Consider the following 20817-nt stretch of genomic DNA (forward strand, 5'->3'; position numbering starts at 1 on the left):
TTTACTCATGATTGATTTTATTTGACGTGCAACAGCATGGAATGATGCACACAGATCATCAGGTTTGCATTTAAGGGACGCAAGTCATTTATTCATATAATGTTCTCACACTTTAAATGTAAAAGAGTGTAAACGTCAACATTATCATATAGCTATGTCTAAAGAACTGGTTTGCCAGGTAACACAGGAGCTTATTATTGAAGCTTCTCAGTTAATCGGCTATTTTATTCAAATAGTTACACCTGGTTACCCAGGACCAGCATAAACCAGCATCAAAACATACCTACCAACATACACTGTAAAAAAACAACCTATAGAATCTACTCAATAAAATGAGGTAAACTGAGGTAACTTTTTACACTCAGTTTGTTTGGGTAGATTCTATCCTATATGTCTGAGTAAAGAAAACCTGAATTTATCAGCTAAGACAAACTAAAAAAAAGTAGGTAAAGTCTACACAGCAAAAAGCCAAGTGTTAAATGAACTCTCCCGGGAGTTTATTTGAGTGTTAACATGAACACTGAAGCAGTGTCAAAGTTAATGTGGTAATTAAGTGATTCATTGAGTGATGATTGAAAATTATTGAAGACACCTGAAGACATGTTTACATCACCATTATAGTGGTCAGTGTTAGCATTAGTTGGGCTCTTGACCCGTAGCTTTTTACCATTAGCTTTTGTTCAACTGTTTAGTTAAACTAGCCAGACAAGCCAAAGAGCAAAAGTCATGCAATGGTGATAATTCTGTTTTAAAATAAACTTAGTTTGAGCCATTGAAATCATTTAGAGTTCTATATCCTTTATTTATTGCAACTGCCTTGTGGTTTCACAGCAGCAAAAAAATAACAAAGCCTGAATTTTTTTTTTTGAATTTTGAATGGACTTCTTACAAGCTCCTCCGATCAAAAAAAAAAACTTTCAAAAGTTGTTCTTTTAGGCACACACAGACATCATGAATCAGCATATGAATCTCAAAAATGGTGACAAACATCATATTCAGAAACAGATCAACTCTAAACATCACGGAAATCATCAGCTCATAATTTTTTCATGCCACAATGCATGATGGGAGATATGGATGAGTTTTTATTGGCTACAACATTTGTTTTTGTTGGTCACCATTGTTGTGGTTCTCATGCTGATTGTTGATGTCTGTGTGTCTAAATCTAAAAAACGTTTATATTTTTTCTGGTCAAATAAATTTCAGAAACACCTGTCTGATTAAACCAACATAAACAAAACACAACTCACTTATTCTGATGGCTACTTCATGACTTTGTCAAAGCATATTCAAAACCACAAAATCTAATTTCTTCTGGTTTGTCTGACTGTTATAACTCAATTACAACACCCAAACAAAATCTAATATTAAGAAGTTACTGGTAAAGAGCTAAGCTAATGCTAACACTCACCACTGTAATGGTGACTTACAAAATTAGATTTTCTCCTTTGATTCTGCTTAGTAACATCTGGCGTCTTTAATAATGGTCAATCATCACTCAATGAATCACTTAATTACCTCATTAACTCTAACGCTGCTTCAGTGTTCATTTTAATACTCTTGAGTATGGACTCAAACTCCCGGGAGAGTTCATTTAACACTGGGCTTTTTGCTGTGTAGACTTTACCTACTTTTTTTAGTTTGTCTTAGCTGATAAATTCAGGTTTTCTTTACTCAGACATATAGGATAGAATCTACCCAAACAAACTGAGTGTAAAAAGTTACCTCAGTTTACCTCATTTTATTGAGTAGATTCTATAGGTTGTTTTTTACAGTGTATGCTGGTTTTTTCATCGGGGTAATATATATTTACTTCATACATAAAGTTACATTTCAGCCAGAGGTTGCATTATGGTCAGTAAATGGTTTTTCTGAGGAAAATGTGACATTGTGTCCATGTTGTGTCCATGAAGTAACAAAGTATATCAAAAGTAACAAAGCTTAGTGTGATTCATTGAGTAGTAGGTGTGTTGCAATGTTCTGTTCATTCATTAACAGAAAGAGTATATACCAAAATATTGATTCTTGGGAATTAATCAGTTCATAAAGATCAGAACTGATTAAAATCAAGAAATCTATATTACTACCCAGCCCTAGTGTTGTTCATATTTAGTTGTATTTTCGCTGCACACAGTAAAATCTCCAGTGTTGTACAGGAGCTCAGTATCGGTATCGGTGCATCCCTATTACTAACTATAGGTAATATCTCAGTTTCTAGTAAGGATCAGGTGAGAGATCTGCGTGAGGGCGACATGTTTCAGGTCAATGAGGAAGTCAGAGAAGCCGCATAGTTTGGGAGTAGGAGGACTTGAGTCAAGACAATCAAGACTTTAGCTAAGCACAGTTAACGTTTTAAAGAGAGATGCACCTGTGTTGTGCCAGATGTTGCTTGTGCAGCCACAGCAGAACTGTTTTGTGTCTCCGAGCAACACAGCAGTGTTTCCTTACTGAATAAATCCACTCTTTTTAACTAATCAAATGAGTCAGTGATTCAGTAATCCATTCATAAAGGCAGTTGCTTGCCTCGTTTCTGAATGAATTTTCAGCTTTTTGAATGAATCTGTTGAACTCACTTATTCAAACAGCCTTTTGCTGCCACCTACTGGTTTGGTTTTTCATTTATTTTCATTTCATTGCCTACAGGTGTAGAAAACACACACCAAAAAATAATAAATAAATAAATAAAATAATAATAATAATAATAATAATAATAAAACGAACACAAATAATCATTTAATATTGTATTTACACAACATCACCGTACATAAAAAGTTTAACACTATCAAAGTTACTTATATGTTTACATTTCTGCATTATAAATGTTCAGTTATATTTATATGTTTACATTACTGCATTGCATCTGTTCAAAGTTATATATAGTTACATGTTTACAGTATTGTATTGAAACTATTTATTAAATTTAAAAGTTTACATTCCTGCAGTGCAGGCAACATTGTATAAAATATACGTTTATATTATTTATTACAAAAATAAATCTAAAATCAATCTTCAACAAATGTTCTCTTTTCTTTAATCCTTTGCCCAAGCTTTCACTAATGGGCCATTCTGGTAATTACTATAATGTATAACTATATAATACTATATTGTAATACTTAAATTATAAATCGCTGTCAAATTAATCTTATTAAAGAGTTTTGCCGCTAGTATATTTCACTATAGAATGCGCTATGCGGAAGTAAATGGGCTGGCCGAGATTTTACCGGAAATACGTCAGCAGCGTTTGTGCATAGAGACTATTGGGCTGTCAGGTGATGAACGAAGGACTCAAACCTGAAAACTTGTCAGATGAGAGGTGAGGTGAGCGAATCATAGACTAAAGACCCAGGTAAACACTGAATTTATATTTTCTGTTTCTTACAGCATTATAGTTTTGTTTTGTTCGGAGTGTGATCAACGTTTGTGTAAGCAGTAGATGTGTTCGGGAGGTAACGTAACATTTTAATTATATTTTGCTAAAATGAACAAAATGACTCGAAAAAAAGATTCATTCATTTTACTGAACGAGACTCAAAGGTCCGAGTCGGTAAAATGATCCGAACTTCCCATCACTATCAGAGAGGTTTCTTTTTTTAAAAGGGAAACGCCAAAAGTAAGTGTTTTATCTGGGTTTGAGTCCATTGTGGGTAAACTTTTTGAAATTGTGTGGTTGTGTCAGTTCAATTTCTTTATTATCTGGCTAAGTATTGTACTTATTTTCTCCCTCTTGTTTTAGAAATAAATATGTTTTTGGTTCATTTTACGTCCATTCACACCTTTACTATATTATTTCTATGTACGTGTCTCCCTTCGTGATATTTTAGTTTCTAACACCATAAAGCTTACGGTACCATAGTCTATAAATACATTTCTAAAACCATTAAATGATAATGTGGGATTACAAATTTGTTTAAAATATGCTGATCCTATGCATATTTGTTATAGGTTCCAATATAACAACATGAACTGAAAAAGTTATGTATTTTGTGACAGTCTAAGAGCAGGCAGCCCAGGCCCTGAGACAGTAACCTTTTGTCTTTATGCAGTTCCTGAGCATCTGGCAGGTTTTCCCAAGTTATGTGTGAATTCTGAGCTCAAGGTACAACTGTGCCTTTTGTTTTGCACCTATGCATTTGAATGACTCATGTATGCCAAATAGATCAAGGCTGGGAAAAATCTTTTACTGAGCTGTTTTACTGTACCACATTTATGTACTCCGCCTCCTTCAAACCTATATACTCTACTGTGCTGAGATTTTGTTAGAAACTTTGATGACTGCAGCTCTACGCAGTGAGTATCTGAATAAAGAGAAACTTCTGCTTCAAGATATACAAAACATCTCCTGGTCTCTAAGAAAAAAAAATCACAACAATAACAATATGATCAAAACATGTTTCACACCATCTACCACATGCCTTCTAGCAGTTTGTAGCAAGTAAAAAGGCCTGTTGGTGTATTCGTAAAAAAATGTCATTCAGCTTATGATTAAAGTAATTCAAGGCTGGTTATTTTGATGTTGCAATATTTTATTCAAATTAAACAAACACTGGATTAAGTAGCCTGATATTTCATCTTAACTTGTAAAGCCATAACACATTACATAACTGTTATGTTTGTTCTCAAGGTGTATTTTATTTACATGGTATTGATAAGAAAACCACTAAACACTGTGATATATTCTTTATCCCAGATCCATGAATCCTTTCGGAGTACAATATATAGACCTGATCTTCTTTCTCCAACAGCAGCGTTAAACCATTGCTTCCATTTGCTGACATACCCTGTTCTGTCTTGTGTTGTCCTGCTATTCCTTCTGACTTTCCATTTCTATACAGGTGCAGCCATGTTTCATGACTAGTTGAACAATGGTAGAAGAAACTGAAGTAGTAAACTCCTCGTTCTGGTGCTGTGAAAATCCCTGTTAAAGAGTGAGACACAGATCTCCATATAACAGCTGTAGACATGAATTATACAAGTGTGTTGATATTGATTTCAGCAGTGTGGATTAACAATACCTGTGGTCTGCTGGTAGGCATCACCAACATTCATGAGGACATCCTTGTAAACCAGTGTTGAATCTTCATTAAATGGTCCAAAGAAACCATTTATTCCTAATGCAGCTGAAAATGCCACCTTTAAAAATCATAAATAATCACCATAGACTGCTTTTATTTAATTTGATTTCTTGGAAACTAATTTCACTGAGAAATCGCTTTTAGATATTACAAAATTATTACCAAGTAAATCCTAAACCAATTGTGTGCCAGTATGTTAGATTTTAAAAAACATTGGTCTCACCTTTGTTTTCCATTTTGATTTTCTCAATCTGAGCTTCACTAATAGCAAGTCTAGACATCAGCTCCTGCTGACTGGTTTCCAGAGCGTTAAGTCGTGTCTCTGTGGATTGTAATTAAGTTGGCTTGGGAAAGCCAACTTACTGAAATCCTATTTAAACTTCTTCTTCTTCTTCTTCTTCTTCTTATTTTTCTGACCGCAAATTTTTTGGACACTAACTCCTCCTAGACCGTTCAAGCTACATACTCCAAACTCGGGTCAGATCTTCATACTGTTCTGACTTAGTGTGCTATATCTTTTCAGACTGGTTTGAGTTACGGTTTTCTTAAAAATTAATATTAAAAATCATAAAAAATCCCATAGACTTTCATTGACCAAAAGTCCATGTCTGTTTGAACTATGTTTAATGTAAACTGCTAGAAGCCATTGATACTCAATTAAGCTTTATAGCATGATTAGCAAAGTCGCTAGCATGTTTCTAACATGATTAGCAAAGTTGATAGCATGATTCTGGTTGCTAGCCATAGATAGATAAATAGATAGATAGTAATGGTTAAATGATAGATAGATAGATAGATAAGGTTTGAAGATAGATAGATAGATAGATAGTTAGATAGATAGATAGATAGACAGATAGATAGTTAGGTAGTTAGATAGATAGATTAGTTATTAGTTAGAAAGAACATAGATAGCTGAAACATGCTAGCGACTTGCTAATCATGCTAGAAACATGCTAGCGACTTTGCTAATCATGCTAGAAACATGCTAGCGACTTGCTAATCATGCTAGAAACATGCTAGCGACTTTGCTAATCATGCTAGAAACATGCTAGCGACTTTGCTAATCATGCTAGAAACATGCTAGCGACTTTGCTAATCATGCTAGAAACATGCTAGCGACTTGCTAATCATGCTAGAAACATGCTAATCATGCTAGAAACATGCTAGCAACTTGCTAATCATGCTAGAAACATGCTAGCGACTTTGCTAATCATGCTAGAAACATGCTAGCAACTTGCTAATCATGTTAGAAACATGCTAGCGACTTTGCTAATCATGCTAGAAACATGCTAGCGACTTTGCTAATCATGCTAGAAACATGTTAACGACTTGCTAATCATGCTAAAAACATGCTAATCATGCTAGAAACATGGTAGCAACATGCTAATCATGCTAGAAACATGCTAGCGACTTTGCTAATCATGCTAGAAACATGCTAGCGACTTGCTAATCATGCTAGAAACATGCTAGCGACTTTGCTAATCATGCTAGAAACATGCTAGCGACTTGCTAATCATGCTAGAAACATGCTAATCATGCTAGAAACATGCTAGCAACTTGCTAATCATGTTAGAAACATGCTAGCGACTTTGCTAATCATGCTAGAAACATGCTAGCGACTTTGCTAATCATGCTAGAAACATGCTAATCATGCTAGAAACATGCTAATCATGCTAGAAACATGCTAATCATGCTAGAAACATGCTAGCAACTTGCTAATCATGCTAGAAACATGCTAGCGACTTTGCTAATCATGCTAGAAACATGCTAGCAACTTGCTAATCATGTTAGAAACATGCTAGCGACTTTGCTAATCATGCTAGAAACATGCTAGCGACTTTGCTAATCATGCTAGAAACATGCTAGCGACTTGCTAATCATGCTAAAAACATGCTAATCATGCTAGAAACATGGTAGCAACATGCTAATCATGCTAGAAACATGCTAGCGACTTTGCTAATCATGCTAGAAACATGCTAGCGACTTGCTAATCATGCTAGAAACATGCTAGCGACTTTGCTAATCATGCTAGAAACATGCTAAACGACTAATCATGCTAATCATGCTAGAAACATGCTAATCATGCTAGAAACATGCTAGCAACTTGCTAATCATGTTAGAAACATGCTAGCGACTTTGCTAATCATGCTAGAAACATGCTAGCGACTTTGTTAATCATGCTAGAAACATGCTAGCGACTTGCTAATCATGCTAAAAACATGCTAATCATGCTAGAAACATGCTAGCAACTTGCTAATCATGTTAGAAACATGCTAGCGACTTTGCTAATCATGCTAGAAACATGCTAGCGACTTTGCTAATCATGCTAGAAACATGCTAGCGACTTGCTAATCATGCTAAAAACATGCTAATCATGCTAGAAACATGCTAGCAACTTGCTAATCATGCTAGAAACATGCTAGCGACTTTGCTAATCATGCTAGAAACATGCTAGCGAACTTGCTAATCATGTTAGAAACATGCTAGCGACTTTGCTAATCATGCTAGAAACATGCTAGCGACTTTGCTAATCATGCTAGAAACATGCTGCTAATCGACTAGAAACATGCTAGCGACTTGAGCTAATCATGCTAAAAACATGCTAATCATGCTAGAAACATGCTAATCATGCTAGAAACATGCTAGCGACTTTGCTAATCATGCTAGAAACATGCTAGCGACTTTGCTAATCTTTGCTAGAAAATCATGCTAGCTAATCATGCTAGAAACATGCTAGCGACTTTGCTAATCATGCTAGAAACATGCTAGCGACTTTGCTAATCATGCTAGAAACATGCTAGCGACTTGCTAATCATGCTAGAAACATGCTAATCATGCTAGAAACATGCTAGCGACTTTGCTAATCATGCTAGAAACATGCTAGCGACTTTGTTAATCATGCTAGAAACATGCTAGCGACTTGCTAATCATGCTAAAAACATGCTAATCATGCTAGAAACATGCTAGCAACTTGCTAATCATGTTAGAAACATGCTAGCGACTTTGCTAATCATGCTAGAAACATGCTAGCGACTTTGCTAATCATGCTAGAAACATGCTAGCGACTTGCTAATCATGCTAAAAACATGCTAATCATGCTAGAAACATGCTAGCAACTTGCTAATCATGCTAGAAACATGCTAGCGACTTTGCTAATCATGCTAGAAACATGCTAGCAACTTGCTAATCATGTTAGAAACATGCTAGCGACTTTGCTAATCATGCTAGAAACATGCTAGCGACTTTGCTAATCATGCTAGAAACATGCTAATCACTTGCTAATCATGCTAAAAACATGCTAATCATGCTAGAAACATGGTAGCAACATGCTAATCATGCTAGAAACATGCTAGCGACTTTGCTAATCATGCTAGAAACATGCTAGCGACTTGCTAATCATGCTAGAAACATGCTAGCGACTTTGCTAATCATGCTAGAAACATGCTAGCGACTTGCTAATCATGCTAGAAACATGCTAATCATGCTAGAAACATGCTAGCAACTTGCTAATCATGTTAGAAACATGCTAGCGACTTTGCTAATCATGCTAGAAACATGCTAGCGACTTTGCTAATCATGCTAGAAACATGCTAGCGACTTGCTAATCATGCTAAAAACATGCTAATCATGCTAGAAACATGCTAACGACATGCTAATTATGCTAGAAACATGCTAACGACATGCTAATTATGCTAGAAACATGCTAACGACATGCTAATCATGTTAGAAACATGCTAGCAACTTTGCTAATTATGCTAGAAACATGCTAGCAACTTTGCTAATCATGCTAGAAACTGGCTAGCAACATGCTAGCAACTTTCTTATTATGTTAGAAACATGCTAAAACATGCTAACAACTTGCTAATCATGCTAGAAACAGACTAGCAACATGCAAGTAACTTGGTAATAATGTTAGAATCATCTATCTTTCTGTCGATTGATAATCTGACCAATACTATCTATCTATCTATCTGACAGACTACAATCAAACTTTAAAACTTCTAAATATTTCAGACTAAAAACCCTCCAAACTTAAAACTTCTTAAACTATTTAAACTTTTCAAACTTTTCAAACTTTTTCAAACTTTCTGGTCCGGCTTTCTCAAGCCAACTTAAAGTTTGTCTTGACGAACTTTTTTATCTAGTTTCTTTTGTTGCTCCAATTTCCTGCAGCAGGTTTGTGCATATTTGCAAAGGACAAGAAGCCTTTGCGACATTCGGAGCGAATATAAGACATTTGTACAGAAGCAGAAGAACTGCAATTGTTAGCCTCATTCTTTGCGTGTTGGAGATGTGTCTGCTGTATGTGGATGTCTTTATCAGAATGTTACCTGATGCTTTTATATAGATACAGAAATTCACAGATGATGGACAATTTAGCTTGTGACAGGCAGCATACAGTAGATTTATGACTGTTATGTAAAGTTTATAGTATTATTATCTTTATGCTATATTATCTTTATCTTAATGATTTAACAATTGATTATAAATTCAGTACTGACACAATTACTTATGTTTTTAATGGCAACTTTTATCTGAACAAAACACTGAACTTTGGACTTTGGACTTACTAACAGTACAAAGTATATTAGATGTACTGTCCTTCATGTTTGCAGCATCATTTTCCCCTAGATTTTCCTCTGTATTTCACAGATTTAGGTTTGTTGAGGTTTTATTAAAGGGTATTTCCATAAATTTTGTGGAATGTGGAAACTACAACACCACCTACAGCCTTCTGTTCATAATCAAAGGTGACTGGACATGATCCCTCCTTTACTTTACTTTTTTCTTTTGCCTTATGTGTTGAACTGCTCACTGTGCCTTGAGGTTTCTTTATATGTAGGCTATTTGTTTGCTAACCGTTCCATGCATTTGTGAGCTGCAGCATATTTAAAAGGCTTCAGGCTCTAAATTTAACAGTGCCTCTTGGGTCTGGTCAGATGATTGTGAGTACATGTTGTTCCAAACCCGTAAGACCTTTGTTCATCTTGGAAAAGCTCAGAAGGACATAGAATGCTTTAACCTGCACAGTTACAAATACAAAAATAACGATCTGATATTTTAAACATATCTGAAATCATTTAAAAATGAAAAGATACTTTAAATGTGAAATTAAAACCGCCAGTAGGCGGCAGCCAGGAACCTTTGAGTTGTGATTGATGATCAGGTGAATTGCTCTGACCACATTGCTAAAACTGCCTGGTGCTGTAGGTTTGCTTTATTCATAATCAGGAAGATCACACACTTTCTTTCAGAACATGCTTCACAACTCCTTGTTCAAGTTCTTGTTCTGTCCAGGCTGAACTATTGCAATGCTCTCTTTGCACGTCGTCCAGCCAGTTCTTATCAAACCTCTGCAACTAATCTAGAATGGTCTATGCTTGACGCAAGATTAGTCTTTAATGAGCCAAAAAGATTGCATGTCACATCTCTGTTCATCAGTTTGCACTGGCTGCCAATAGTTGCTTGCATAGAACTCAAGGCATTGATGTTTGCCTACAACAGCACCTCTGACTCTGCTCTTATGTGCCCTCTGGAAGCTTTTGCTCTGCATGTACAGTGCATTATGATGGACAATTTAGCTTGTGACAGGCACCATACAGTAGATTTATGCTATATTATCTTTATCTTGATGATTTACAACTTGATTATAAATTCAGTACTGACACAATGACTGTTCATGTTTTTAATGGCAACTTTTATCTGAACAAAACACTGAACTTTGGACTTACTAACAGTACAAAGTATATTAGATGTACAGGTCTTGCATGTTTTCAAGAGATAAAGTAGATAAAGTTATAAATCTTTTACAAGTGATTAGATAATGATGAACTAATAATTCACAAAACATCACTATACGTTCATAAATGATTAATATGCTAACAATTTACGAATCTGTCACAAGTTATATTTAAAAAAAATAGCAGATGAAATAATCAAACAGATTCTCAGTCAATGGTTATAAGTAACTAGTTAATATATTATTAATAAATTACAAATAATTGAAATGTCAATCATTGAAATGTTTATTCTCCATTGAAGATCACATCATGAATCTTTCTGCGTCCCCTAATCTAAAGTGTAAACTGTTCATCAGTTGTAAATGTTTTACTCATCATTTGTAGATCTTTCCCCACCAGTGTATACCCACACAACCTGTAACTGGCAGGTTTGTAAAACATTTACAACTGATTAGTAGTTTACACTTTAGATTAGGGGATGCAGAAAGATTTGTAAATGATTTATTCATGCATTTACACAACAGGTTTTGAATATGTGTTGTGTGCACTGCAATGTAAGGTCAGACTGGTGAGGGTAAAGATGGTAAACACATGGAGTATTTTAGTGCTGTGCACCTGATGTGATCTTCAGTGGAGGGTAAAACTGGTTCACATTATCACTAAATCCCACACACTCCACACAGAACACAAGTCTGTGCTGATGAGAGAAAGGGTTTACACGTTTATTCACTTGACAGCAAATAATGTATTATTATTTAAAAAAAAGAAAATAGTTTTAGAATAATTGCATTTTTGTACTTCAACATATCACTCGTTAATCATTTATAAACACGTTTTATAAATGATTTGTTCATCATTAACTAATTACTTGTAAATGAACTTGTAACTGACTTGTAAATCAATTAACAAAACACACAAATTGTTAGCATATCACTTATTAATCATTTGTGAATGTTTTGTAGATGATTATTTCATCATTAACTAATGATTTATAAATGACTTTCAACTGAACGTTATTATAAAGTGTTACTCTTTTTAATATTTATACTTTATTATAAGGTGCCTGGATACAGTTGTGCATGCCATTTGCTGTATATGCTATATTTAAAACAAATCACAGACTTTCACCTTAACTTTTCCCTCCTGGTGGAATGACCTTCCACCAGTCCTTAGACATCTTTAAGAAACAGCTAAAACACGTCTCTTCAATCTACGCTTGACCCTCTAATACTGGCACTCTCTATTCTATTTCCATTTTAAATCTACTTGTTTTTATGCATTTATTTTTGGAAAAAATAAATAAATAAATAAATAAATTTAAAAAAACCTTGATCCTCTAACTCGGGTGTGTCAAACTCCTGGAGTTATTTGAGGGCCCCAGTTTGACACTTCCACTCTCTATTCCATTTCTATTCTACTACTTTTTTTTATTTTTATTTAAAAAAGATCTCTCTAACATTAGTGTTCTCTGTTCTTTTCCTATTCCATCTACTTGTTTTCTTTTCATTTATAATAAATAATACTTTCCCATTCAACTTGTTTTCTTTATATTTATGAAAAAAAATACTCCTCTAACACTAGCACTCTATTCTTTTTGTATTCTGATTGTTTTTTTTATTTATAAAAAAAAAAAAAAAACTTGCTATGTGTACTGCATTAGAATAATTGAGACTTGTCACAGCACATATTTCTTTTTTGTTGGTTTTGATTGCTTCGACTGCTAAAATTACTAAATGTAGATGCAATGTACCTTTGCAGCTTTATGGTATGAAAGTCGAGTGGGATTTCAAAACAAAAAAACATCAATACTGCAATACATCAGAGAATGCGCCTGGCCTCACTTTTGTTTCTGTCTTTAGGTATGTGCCTTATTAAATCGAAATATTTTGTCAGTGGGTATAATTATACATTTAAAAGTTCTGAATTTTGGAACCTTGCCATATTTCTCGCTCATCAAAATGTTGTTTAAGGAAAAATATAAATTGAATCAGATACTCCTTTTTAACAGTAACAGGTCACTGTTAAATAATAATAATAATAATAATTCATAATAAAATCCATAAACGAAAGTGCATGAGTGCACTGTGAAGTAATTTTCAGAGCTTTTTGTACAAGCTTAAAACTAGTCACATTATGTTTGTTTTCTGGTCAGGTAGCCAAAACTGTGGCTGTAGAACAGGTTTACACATTGAACCAAACCATGTGGAATTTGTTCCAAATATGTTTCAGGAAGGAAGGAAGTGCGGTTTTCACATACGAAAGTGAAAGTGAGACTACAGGTGTCATATTCATGTGTTCATGTTCTGCAAGTGAATACACTCACAAAATGCATATACAGACTAAACGCCCACAGGCATGTCCTTGAGAAGACATTAGGAGCAGAAACTTTTCATATATTGTGACGAAAAAGTAAACAAAAATTAAATTAGTTTTTTGCCATGTTGCTGCCAGCCAACAGGAACAGGAATGCAATTCTGTGTCTAAAACCACATACTTTGCTACTATATAGAAGGCAAAAAGCAGTAGGCAAACAAATAGATGTCAGAGTGCTTAGTATTAAAAAAAAAAAATAAATAAATAAATAATAAACACGCACACACACCAGACGAGAATTACCTGGTTAGTGTACCAATTCTCATGAGATTCGGACATGCGTATACTTAAGTTGTGTCTGAATATGGCTACTTACCTACTGTATAGTAGGATAAATAGTGATGAGTAGCATGTCAAAATCCTCAGTATTCATAAAGAGTAGGTGAGAAATCCCCGGATATCGTACTGCTTCAGCCAGGATTCTGAAGTGCTCATCTGACAGACACTTCTCTGTCCCAGGAGGCCACAGGAGAAGATATGTCATAAACCGGGTGGAGAACACCAACAAGTGTTTTCAGATGCGAGTATTAGAAACCAAAACACAGTTCCTTGTGTTAAAATCTGCAAGGTCCACTCAACTGGTCCAGCGGAGGCATCTAAAGGTGGCTGAAGTTCCCCTTCAGTCGTTTCACTACGTTACATATGGAAACTCGCTTGAGTGACCAATCACCTCTGAGCTTTATAGAAAAGGCCAATGAAATTGGCAAGTGGAGTTTGCACGCAACGCCACTCCCCCGTACATACGGGTATATAAGATGGCGGCGCATCCACTCATTCAGATTTTCGCTTCAGAGCCTCACCGCTACGAGCTGTAATTCACAAAAGAGTGAAAAATCCTGCCCGAATACGCTCTCTCCCGAAACCTGCATCATCACTGCAGTCATGAGATCCTGCGAGCCGGCTGCCGACAGACGGAACGTGCTGGCTTTCTCGCACACCAGCGAGCTTCTGCGCACAGATTGTGCCGCGTCCTCCCTGGGCGTACCGGGATCTAAAAGAGCAAATTTCACTTACGGTCGTTGAGAGGCATTTCCCGGTATGTCTTTCCGACCGTGCGTTACTGGATGCGGTAGTTTCCTCACCTCCATTAACGGTTATGATCACTGTCTCACGTGTCTGGGCCAAGCGCACGCTGAGGCAGTGTTTGTGGATGGTTCATGCGCTCATTGCGAGCGTATGTCCATGGCCACGTTGAGGTCCCGCCTCTCGTTCGCAAGACGGCTCCCCTCATTGGCTCCCCTCGTCATCTTCCCGCGGCAGTTCGTCGAGCCAGAAAGGCTTTACGGCTGCTACGGCGAGGCGCTTGGGGGACCTCCAGGTGACGGTGCAGAATGTTCCGCCGGGCAAAACCCCGCGGGCTTCCGCTCCACCGCGTGGTCCCGTGGTGATGCCCCACCTAAAAGCGGGCCGAGCGTCTCTTTTGGTGCTCCCCCAGAGGAGAGGATGTTTATCTTAGCATCAGAGGGGGAACGGTCGGCAGATGAGGCGGACGTTTTGGCGGAGCAGCGCCCCTCCGCGGTCGCTGCCCCTTCCGAGGCGGATGCCGAACTGTCGGCTATGCTCCTCCGGGCCGCCGAGGGGCTCGGGCTGGAGGTCCCTAAGGTGCCTCCTCCTGATCCTTCGAGGCTAGACGATTGGTTTCTGAGGACGAGGTCTGCAGCACTGCCGCACTCGCCCCCATTGCCTTTCTTCCCGGAGGTGCACGATGAGCTGGTCAGGGCGTGGCGGGCCCCTTATTCGGCTTGTTTGCGCTCTGCCTCCTCAGCCCTCGCTACCCTTGACGGCAGGGCGGCCAAGGGTTACGCGGGGGTCCCTCAGGTTGAGCGTGCGGTTGCGGTGCATTTATGCCCGCAAGACGCCGCCACCTGGCGGGGCTCTCCGCGCCTCCTGTCCAAAGCCTGTAGGCTCTCGTCGGCTCTTACCGGCAGAGCCTACTGTGCTGCGGGCCAGGCCGCCACCACCCTGCACGCCATGGCCACCCTGCAGGTGTACCAGGCCAAGGCGCTAAAACAGCTGCACAAGGGTAGTCCTGCCCAAGAGGTGATGCAGGAGCTGCGTGCGGCGACTGACTTTGCCCTCCGGGCGACCAAAGTCACGGCGCTGTCCCTTGGTCAGATGATGTCCATGCTCGTGGTCCAGGAACACCATCTCTGGCTGAACCTGCCGCAGATGGCAGATGTCGACAAAGCTGTGCCCCCACTCCCGGAGGAGGACCGGGACCTTCTGTGTGTTCAGCCGCCGTCAACCTACGGGTCGGCGGTACCCACCCACTCACAGAAAGAGCAATTTTCCACATCTCTGGGTCAAGTGCCCTGGTATCTGTTCCTGAGCGACGCTATGCCTCCTCGGGTTCGGACTCGGAGCCCACATTAGCCAGCGCAGGAACCTGGGAAGAAGGTAGGTGCTGCCCAGTGCGGCCAGACTTTTCTCCAGGACGTTCATCCTTCTGGGATCAGTCCCCTTCCCCTTCCTGCAGGCTGCCCCACCGCGGTCACGTCGGTCAACGCTCCGCTGATCCCACTTGCGGCCAAGCTGGGGGCCTGGCTAAAGCTTCCCAGCCTGTCCCGGTGGCTGATCCGGATGATACAGTACGCCAGGCGTCCGCCCAAGTTCAGGGGCGTCCTTTTCACTTCTGTCCGCTCGGACACGGATGCCTCTGTCCTGCGTGCGGAGAATGCTGTCTTACTGGCGAAAGACGCAATCGAGCCTGTTCCTCCAGCCGAGATGAAGTCGGGGTTTTACAGCCCCTACTTCATCGTGCCCAGGAAGAGCGGTGGGTTACAACCAATCCTGGATCTTCGAGTTTTGAATCGGTCCCTTCTCAGGCTGCCGTTCAAAATGCTCACCTCGAAACGCATTCTTTCTTGCATTCGACACCAGGATTGGTTTGCAGCCATAGACCTGAAGAATGCCTACTTTCACGTCTCGATATTGCCTCAACACAGACCCTTCCTACGGTTTGCCTTCGAGGGTAGAGCGTATCAGTACAAGGTGCTCCCATTTGGCGTGTCCCTGTCTCCCCGTGTCTTCACGAAGGTCACGGAGGGCGCCCTGACCCCCCTATGGCGGAAGGGCGTCCGCATCCTCAACTATCTCGACGACTGGCTCATTATAGCTCACTCGCGAGATTTGTTGTGCAAACACAGGAACCTGGTGCTCCGGCACCTCAGCCATCTGGGCCTTCGGGTCAACCGTGAGAAGAGCAAACTCTCCCCAGTGCAGAGGATCTCTTTTCTCGGCATGGAGCTGGACTCGGTCAACATGACAGCCTGCCTCACCAATGAGCGCACGCAGTCAGTGCTGAACTGTCTGAAACTTTTCAGACACAAGACAGCAGTTCCTCTCAAAACTTTTCAGAGGCTCCTGGGGTATATATCAGCCACAGCCGCAGTAACGCCGCTCGGCCTGCTTCATATGAGACCACTTTAGCGCTGGCTACACGATCGAGTCCCGAGATGGGCATGGCACCGTGGCACACTCCGGATTGGCGTTTCCCCGCAGTGTCGCCGCCTATTCAGCCCGTGGTCAGACCCTGCCTTCCTACGGGCCGGAGTCCCCCTAGGACAGGTCTCCAGGCATGTTGTGGTCCACACGGATACCTCCACCACGGGTTGGGGTGCTGTATGCAACGGGCAAGCAGCCTCGGGCTCCTGGATGGGACCTCGACTGCTTTGGCACATCAATTGCCTGGAGTTGCTAGCCGTGCTTCTCGCGCTGCGTCGCTTTCTTCCGATGCTCCGCCACAAGCACGTGCTTGTACGCACAGACAACACTGCGACCGTAGCGTACATCAACCATCAAGGTGGTCTATGCTCCCGTCGTATGTCGCAACTTGCCCGCCATCTGCTCCTGTGGAGTCAGACGCGGCTGAAATCGCTGCGCGCCGTTCACATACCAGGGGAGCTCAACCGTGCAGCCGATCAGCCCTCACGGCAGCCCACCCACCCTGGAGAATGGCGACCCCAGACAGTCCAGCTGATTTTGAGTCGATTTGGAGAGGCCCAGATAGATCTGTTTGCCTCCCCAGAATCCTTCCACTGTCAGCTTTATTATTCCCTCAGCGAGGCTCCCCTCGGCAGTGACGCTCTGGCACACAGGTGGCCTCCGGGGCCCAACTACGCCTTTCCCCCAGTGAGCCTCCTTGCACAGACTCTGTGCAAGATCAGGGAGGACGGGGAGCAGGTTCTGCTGGTTGCGCCGTACTGGCCCACCCTGACCTGGTTTGTCGACCTCACGCTCCTCGCGACAGCCCCTCCCTGGAAGATCCCCTTGAGGAAGGACCTTCTTTCTCAGAGGATGGGCACAATCTGGCACCCGCATCCCAATCTATGGAACCTGCATGTGTGGCTTCTGGACGGGACACGGTAGACCTCCCCGGCCTTCCACAGGCCGTGATAGAAACTATCACTCAGTTTAGAGCTCCCTCTACGAGGCAGGCCTATGCTCTGAGGTGGGGTCTCTTTGTTGACTGGTGTGCCTCCCGCATCTGTCCCCTTCCATGGGTAAATAAATTCTAATCTGACTCTATTTCATTATGACCTCGATTTTGGTTAGAATGCCACGTATTACTGATCATTCATAAAATAAATTTATCTAGACAACTGACTCTTTAAAAGGGTCATTGGATGCAAAGTTCACTACATGTTGTTTGAACATTAATGTGTGTTGTCAGTGTATCTACCCTATAATGATAAAAATCCATGCAGTGGTTTTTAATTAATCTGTAAAAATAATATCCCCTTTTTCAAATCGAGCCGTTCTCAGAGGTCGGTGTGGCATCTTAAAAAAACAAAAACAACAACAACAACAACAACAACAACAATAATAATCAACAAAATGTTCCAAACAGCGCTTTTATAAAATAAAGAAAACAAGTATGATGCACTGTCTGTCGTCTCAACAGGAGCGCATCACTTTATATAATAATATAATGAATAATAACTTTTACCGGTTAAAAGCAGTAAGCTTTAGCCTGTTGTGTGCGCTTGAACGTGGAACTCTTCCAGCTGGGCTGAAAGCATGCTCGCTGCTGTTGGTGGAGACACTAAACGCCTTTTGAGCCGGTCTCGAAAGTGGAGTCTTGCCTTGTTTCCACCAGCATGTAATATTTTTCCCCATCATTATGATTGGTGGATGTCTAAAATAGAAAAATAAGGAGAAGCCTAAAACAGACCCGAAGCCCGGCCTGTGTCTGAACTATGACATGAAAATTGGCCCGATGCCCAGCCCTAGGAGCATAAAAAAAAAAGTCAGACTGAAATGCAGGGCTCTTAACATGTAAGAAACTTTTGGGAGATGCAAAATACCTTTCTGACATTCTCCAGTCTTCATGCCTTGATTTAGCAAAAGCAGTAGACCTAGTGGAGGCACTCACTGGCACATTTGAAAATAATGAGAAGGAATTTGATGAAAAAAAAAAAAAATAAATAAATAAAACTGAAGCAACTGAAGAGCCCAGTCTTTTGTACAATCAACTTAGTGGCCAGTTCACCAAACTGTTCCAGTACCACTCAACACACTGAAACACAGGTGAGATCTAATATTACTCTCCTAATTTCTAACTCACTGTCTGTATTTGTATGTACATAGACAAGTATGTATATTTATAATTGTGTGTATTTTATCCTATATGTTAAAAAAGTTGTGTTATTGTAAGGAAAGTGTTTATTATTATTATTATTAATGTCTTGATGGTGTTTTAGATATCTGGATAGTGTTTAATGAGGTGATGATGATAGACCGCATTATTACCAACTCACACTATCAGATTCAGGAATATCTGTAAAAGTGAAACATCACACAAGTCTATGATGTCCGGCACCTGGAGTAAGTTATTACAATAGCCAGGTTTCCATCTAAAGTTGCAAATTTAACTTATGCAGAAAATTGGAATAAAATCACAAAACATTTGCGAACAAGCACTGTTTCCATCCAACAAGTCAAAGAGAACAAAATAGTCACTTCCTGATAAACTGGCACTAAATCACTATGAAAAGTAGGAGGAGCCACTGAATATGATCATTTTCATATCTAATACATTACTTGTGCCTCAGAGCGAGCAGACAAAACAAAACTTTTGGAAGTGGATGCCTGCTATTTGGGAAAGCGGTTGCATAAGACAGTTCTGGGAGGCAATTATACAGAAATACTCTGACAGACTTTGCTCGGGCATTTCAGAATGATCATAACGACATTTCAGATGCTGTGCAATGAGATCACTCCGCTGGTTAGTCAGGTTTTGCCGTTCCATATTCGGCAAATGCATGTCCATCTTCCATCATTTACATTAAGCCTTTTTCCCACAAGTCAAAAACCACCTCAAGTGAGCGTAAAAACTTTTTGCAAATTAAGGGATTTTTATTCAAAATTTGGCGTTTCCATCCCTCGTTTCTGATGCGATACTTCAAAATGCACATTAAAAGTGATGGAAACATAGCTAATGGTAAAAATCACTCCTTGTGAACTGGAAGAAATAGTCAAATGTTCATTGTAAACATTATGTATCTCTTCTTTTAATCCATTACTCCACTGAAATTTTACAGTATGTCCATGAAGTTGGATAAAACTGCCAGAGACAATGACTGCCTGTTAGTCAAAAGGTGGCAGCAGAGCATATAAAAAAAAACTACTGTATCATCTAAATCAGGCCTGCAGAAAGTAGCCAAGTTGAAATCCCTGTTAAATCACATTCAGGATGTGCACGATCATGATGATCCTACATATGCAAAATGTAAACATCCAAGACTGCAGTAAGTGGTTCCAACTAGGTGTGGAAAATTTAAACAAGTAAGTCTGTACATTTTTGAAACATTCCTCTTCCAGTTGCAACATGAAACTTTCATATGATGAAACGGTCCTGAAAGGTGTGGAGGTGCTCAGCTCTCACTGCCAGATGTCTTCGCTGAAAGCCTTCCAGTCTCATTTTACACCAGAGAATGTTTTTTTTTCCATATCTTGAAATGCGGTGCATATATAATCATTATTTCGAAGGGGTTACTTAACATCAATAGTAATGTCATTCCGTTTTTAAAATGAAATTGTATGTCTTCCACAATTAGAATTTCTGTGGTTTGAGGCGGTCATAAAATTCTGTCATGTAAGGCTACTTGGCAGCTGTACATTTCAAACAAAAATTTCTTAATTTTTATGTCAGTTGACGGAGTCTCTGCAGTTTCCTAATTGAGAAGCTTACACCAACAGAAAGCAGCCACCAGTACATCTGTAATGCTGGTCTTCATCCTCACTTGGACACTTGGGCCAAACACAGGAAATGCGTCATGTAAGAAGTCAAGTGCAAAGACTGCAAATGTGGGTATTTTGACAAGGCAAGAGTTTATGAACAAGGTTGGTACAACTTAAACTAAGATCAAATGACCAGATAGAAATTACAGATATTCTTTCTCTTTTATCAAAGGTGAATTTGTGAGAAATTAGAGATGACCATGAGTTGGCTTTGTGCTAGCATGTTGTGTACTGAGAATGAACACTATTCAGTAAATATTTGAATCATATTTAAAAGCAGTGTCATATCAGTATTAGCCATTTTATGTTCAAAATCCATCATCATGAGTCCAGCATCTCAAGGCCACATTATTTGCTCTATGACCAAATAATCTACCAAATCTTCCCTA

General features: G+C 39.7%; 1 pseudogene; it reads right to left on the minus strand.

Annotated features, from left to right (window-relative positions):
* Positions 1-4632: 4632 nt before the first annotated feature.
* Positions 4633-14274, minus strand: LOC127160440 (cerebellin-2-like; annotated as a pseudogene).
* Positions 14275-20817: the final 6543 nt, after the last annotated feature.

The sequence above is a fragment of the Labeo rohita genome, unplaced genomic scaffold (assembly GCF_022985175.1).
Source record: "Labeo rohita strain BAU-BD-2019 unplaced genomic scaffold, IGBB_LRoh.1.0 scaffold_351, whole genome shotgun sequence".
Lineage (NCBI taxonomy): Eukaryota > Metazoa > Chordata > Actinopteri > Cypriniformes > Cyprinidae > Labeo > Labeo rohita.